Genomic DNA, 6,100 nt, shown 5'->3' on the forward strand with positions numbered 1-6,100 from the left:
GCTTTAACCCACAGCGCCACCCGCGTCCCTAAACTAATATTATTAACTAGTTAAATACCTGTCAGTACATATTACAGGCAACATGTGGTCTCTTCTTGCAGAAGTGAACGGCTTCAACTAATTTCTGAAAAGGGAAGTAAAGAAGCTGGAATGGAGAACCACCATCAAAACATGGACCTTCTCCCTCAACTCAGCGGGTGAGCACATAACAGGCATGCGAAATCTCCCAGGTTCAGTTCAGTTCCTGGCATTTCCAGGCCAAACCATGAAAGACCCCCAGTGATGAAAAGCTGGGTGTTGTTTAGGTTCTACAGACTCCAAGCAAATGTCCATCTTCCCAACAGCTGGACAAGGGCATCTCAGCTGAATAATGAAATGCCCAAGTCTGTAAGCGATGGTCGGGTTTCTATATGTTAAAGCCTGCAATGTGTAATGAATATTTCCCGATGGAAGAAGCCTGAATTCTATCACTACTCTGTAGGCAAGTCTTTGTAGATGAATGATTAATCAAAGCTGCAAACAGTCACCCCATTATACCTTCTGCTATCGGGTTAATGTGGAGCAAACTCCAACAATGGTTCACTCTAATCAAATGGTGGTTGTCCGATGAGGCTCAAAGATACGCATTTGAGAATGTACAGAATGTGAATGTGACTTTACACTGAATGTCAATACCACAAAGACCTGGCATGTGCCCAACCAATACTAAAACTAGTCAACTGGAGACAAGAAGCAATCTGCAGAACGTTGGCCACATCTCTTTAGGAGTAAAGTGATTTAGACCAGATGCTGAATGAGTTGCGATCGCAGGTTCTTTCAAGGATCATCTTGAGGAGGAGCATCTCAGCTGGCTGAGTCGGAATGCCTATCTTCTTACATACCATGTGATCCAGGGGAGCACTGTTTTGGACTCCCAAGTCCCATGCTGGATGGGGTTGATGGGAGTCATAGTTCAAAACACTGGGAAGGCACCAGGTTGGGTCTCCTGTCATTTGTCGTTCAAAATTAAATCTATGAGGTTATAGCTTCAAGTTGGGTCAAGTAGATGTCAGCTTCAAGTTGGGTCCCCACCAAAGATCTCCTGCCCACAGATACGCATGGCAGTGGACACTCCTAACTCCACAATGTGGGGCAAGGATGCCTTAAGGACTGCTGGATCCATTATATCCCAGTCCAATCACTGAGATTATCTGGAAGAGTGCTGCAAGTTGTCCCCCATTTTACAGAGGCCCAACTGACCTCAACCAGAAGTTGGGAATTTGGTGTCACTGATCCTGTGTATGCTCTGGAACACTCTTGAAGTAGAGGTTCAACAGACATCCTCACTATTCACTTTCCTGGCTCTCTTGGATAGTTTGGCCCTTGCAGAAGAATTTATAACATACTGGTGTATAAATAGATATATAATAATAATAATATTTTTCTTGGACCTTAGGAAAGGTGCTCTAGCACTCGGGTCCTGTTTGTGTGCTTCCTATGGGCATCTGGTTGCCGCATGAGAACAGGATGTTGGGCTAGATCTAACAGCCTCTTCTTATATGTTCTTGTGGGTAAAATAACAAAAACAGCATCTATTGTTGCACAAGCCTCTGATGCATGCTGTGTTTGACTTGTTTACGTTCATGGGTAACTTATTTTATTTATGATTTCCCCAAAAATATCCAGTTTGGCCCTGAGGCTGCTGTTTTAAGTAAACTTACTTGGGAGTAAGTGCCACTGAACTTGGTAGGACATAGTTCTGGGGGCACCTCCAGACATTCCTCTTCTCGATTATTTGTGCCCATCATGGTGGTTCTTATACACGATTCCACTTTCAATACAATTTGTGCCTGCAAAAGTTTCAGGGTGGACATATTGTTTTGTTTCCAGTCGATGCATTTTACTGCTTGAAATCCTGTAACTCTTGTATCCCAAATGTTCCGGTTTATTTTATTTTATTGTTCTGGCTTTTGTTGCAAGAGTGCCCCTCCAGGCAGCATTAATGCAATAACATGGGGGGGGGGCATCAGAGAACAATGGGTGAAGTGGAACAACGTGTGGACAGCACAGTATAAATCCGCCACTAATGCGCTATTATGACACTGGTGACGGGTTGCAGAATATACAGCCCCAAAAACCCCAGTGTCGAGAGTCCTTGAGAGACAGTGGCGTAGCGTGGGGGGTGCAGGGGGGCTGGCCGCACCGGGCGCAACATCTGGGGGTTAGGGTTAGGGGGCGCAAATCTACGGGTTAGGGGGCGCAAATTACTTGCCTTGCCCCGGGTGCTGACAACCCACGCTACGCCACTGTTGAGAGAGCCCTCCCAGGATTATCCTGCAATGGAACATCCTAATCCCTTTGACAAAAACTCCTTTGCACCAGGAAAATCAGTTGGCATAACTGGAGGAGTGAATTTTTCTCTGCAGGTTAAAGTTTTACTTGCAACCAGAGCAAAGATTAGTCTTTAGCCAAGCACATTCTTTGCCATGCGGAAAGTGCCTGACAGGCAGCATTGGTTGGACAGTGTGGATGTCCCATTCAAAAAAGAGAGAAATGTTTATTGTATGGGCATCCATCCTGTATCTTCTCCATCATCTTTGACTCATGTGAGACTTCCTCGAAAGGACAGAGCCAACACAGATTCAATATCCCATTAAGAAAGGTGGTTGGAAGATGGAGCGTTCTCTGAAGCTTGCCGTGTTTCATCATGATGACCAGTCACTGAGACAAAAAGTGGAAAATTCTTGATCGTGCCGGTGGAGACCAATGAAACTGCTGCCAGCCAGACCAGACCAGATCAGTGCTAATGACCTAGAAGAGCCAAGTCAAGCTCATTGCCTGTAACTAATTGTGTACTGCAAAGATTAATCGTGTCCCCAGACAAGAAAACAAGAGTGGATGAGCTGATAGGAAAACAGTGTCTTCCTGTGATTCCTGTAAAAAGAAGGTGCACTGGGAAAGCACTAAAAAGAATTCTGAATGCTGTTCACAGTGATAGAGTTATATAGATTTAATATGTATTAATACGGCCACTGCAGTTAGACATCGTAGTTCTACGCATCTCGAATACATTTGTAAAATAGGATAACTGTTTCTGCAAGCCACATGTGGTCCTCTACTAACTTTTACTCAGAGAAGACCCACTGGAATTAATGAAAATGACTAAGGACGCAATCCTAAACTGAGATTCGGCAAGGTGAGTGGGGCTAGGATCCAACAGATCTACGGCTGAGCTGGAAGGCTCACAGTGCAACCAGGTTAAGGTAAAGGTAAAGGGACCCCATTAGGTCCAGTCATGACCAACTCTGGGGTTGCGGCGCTCATCTCGCTTTATTAGCCGAGGGAGCCGGCGTACAGCTTCCAGGTCATGTGGCCGGCATGACTAAGCCACTTCTGGCGAACCAGAGCAGCGCACGGAAACGCCGTTTACCTTCCCACCGGAGTGGTACCTATTTATCTACTTGCACTTTAATGTGCTTTCGAACTGCTAGGTTGGCAGGAGCAGGGACCGAGCAACGGGAGCTCACCCCGTTGCAGGGAATCGAACCGCCGACCTTCTGATTGGCAAGTCCTAGGCTCTGTGGTTTAACCCACAGCGCCACTCACGTCCCCGCGCCACCCCCGTCATCACTGTAACTCCCCATCCTTGGCTTGGCTGAAGATACACCAGCATATTTCCTCCATCCCAGCCAGGATTGAGGTGACTGAGCCACGGAAAGCGGAACAGCACGTTTGGCAACAGCTTGGCTGCAGGTGTCGCTGGAAGGAGGCATACAAGGCTCCATCCAACCATCTTAGGGACTCCACTCTGGATCTGTGTAAGTTTTACTCCTTAGCTTTTTCTTCTCCCGAAGATGCCCCACATGGCAGCGGAGGTTTAGAGCCAGAGTTTTCCATCTCCTAGGTGGGCTTCCCAGGTGGACGAGCCCCATCTGCCCCTCACTTCTCTCTACAGCACATGCAGATATCGCCTTCTTGACCGTTGGACCTACTGTTGGTCTCATCCACTCAATCCACTGGATTCTTCACATGCAGGAGAAGTCCCTAACTCACCGAGGGTTCAGAACCAATGGCTACCCTCACCTAGTTTAGCATTTGTAGAATGCTCTTCCCAGCTCAGCTGGAGCTCAGCCATAGCCAAGCCAAAGCTGGCTAATCCAAGCCCAGTTTGATTCATTCAGAGGAGATGCTCTGGGGTGGCAGCAGGGGAAGGACCACAGAAGGGGGACTCAGGTTGAATCCTAAGCCCGTTCAGTTCATTCGTGTGACCTGGAAACCTGGCACAAAGACCAAAGAACCCTGTTTTAAAGGCTTGTTTTCCCTCTGCCAGGCTTAGGCAGAGCAGATGGCAGCCACCCCACTGAGGAATGGGGTTTGGGTCTGCTGTAATGTTTATACATGTTACCGTATTTTTCACTCTATAAGGCACACCAGACCACAAGACGCACCTAGTTTTTGGAGGAGGAAAACAAGAAAAAAAATATTCTGAATCTCAGAAGCCAGAACAGCAAGAGGGATCGCTGCGCAGTGAAAGGAGCAATCCCTCTTGCTGTTCTGGCTTCTGGGATAGCTGCGTAGCCTGCATTCGCTCCATAAGACGCACACACATTTCCCCTTACTTTTTAGGAGGGAAAAAGTGAGTCTTATAGAGAAAAGAATATGGTAATTTACACCGCCTTTCTTTAAGCCTGCTTCTTGTGGGTAGGATTGCTCCCTGACTTGGGAAGAGTGTTATCAAGCAGAGATTATCTTCATCGGGTGGTGTTAACCATAAATATTTGATCTTCTATTAAATTTATTAGAGTGCACTATGGACTTAGCCAGAGACTGGACTTCGTAATAAATGGGTTTGGCTCATGGAGCAGGTACATTTTTTGACGCTGGTAGTGCAAGCCTCTGCATGTCTACTCAGATGTAAGCTCTGCTGAGTTCGGTGGGACCTACCCTCAGGTAAGATAGCAGCAGTTTTCCCAAGCCGAGGTTCGTAGCATTTCTAGCTAGCTCAGTTGGTTAGAGTGTGGTGCTGATAATGCCAAGCAGGTTCGATCCCCTTACAGGGGCTGGACTAGATGATCCTCAGGGACCCTTCTAGCTCTACAAAACCATGATTCTATACAGGATGCATTTTGAGAGACATATTCTTAATTACCCTGGCCATAATACCTTATTAACTCTGCACTCCAGCAGTTTTTGGAATACAGAGTTATTAAAGTGCTATTTTGATTGGATCGATATCTCTTTGTGTAAGATTATACCCGCTTTTTTGACTTGTTAGGCAAAATGCTGTGGTAGCCAGTTCTTAGCTACACATGCAGTTGTATTCCATTCAGTCCGGTTAGGAGTTCTGTATAAGCTGAATGCCTGCATACCGCAAAAGTCTGGCTGGATAACAAATTATCATTTTATTAATATAGAACCATCTTCCCTGGCATGTCCCCCTCCCTGCAGAACCTTTTCTGTTGTGGAGACCCCTGGTATGTTCCTGCCAGCTTATGTTGACTTGTCATTTAACCATAGGAGCCCACTCCTAGGGACCGAGGGGTTTTCATTCCCCCCCCCTATAAAATATTTGAGGGGGCCAGTTGATTGGCATTGCCATTCAAATGATGTGCATGCACCGCATCATATGCGTGATTTTGCAGGTGGGGCTTACGTGCCCCACCCCATATTTTATTCAGATTGGCACCCCCGCATTTAACGTGTCCTTTGGTTAATTGTGGGACACGGGTGGCGCTGTGGGTTAAACCACAGAGCCTAGGGCTTGCTGATGAGAAGGTCGGCGGTTTGAATCCCTGCGACGGTGTGAGCTCCCGTTGCTCGGTCCCTACTCCTGCCAACCTAGCAGTTCAAAAGCACATCAAAGTGCAAGTAGATAAATAGGTACTGCTCCAGCGGGAAGGTAAACAGCGTTTCCGTGCACTGCTCTGGTTCGCCAGAAGCGGCTTAGTCATGCTGGCCACATGACCCGGAAGCTGTACACCAGCTCCCTCAGCCAATAAAGTGAGATGAGTGCCACAACCCCAGAGTCGGTCACGACTGGACCTAATGGTCAGGGGTCCCTTTACCTTTACCTTGGTTAATTGTGGCAGTCACGAGCCACTTTGGGTGTTCCTTGTGAACA

This window comes from Podarcis vaucheri (assembly GCF_965113315.1).
Source record: "Podarcis vaucheri genome assembly, chromosome: 5".
Classification (NCBI taxonomy): domain Eukaryota; kingdom Metazoa; phylum Chordata; class Lepidosauria; order Squamata; family Lacertidae; genus Podarcis; species Podarcis vaucheri.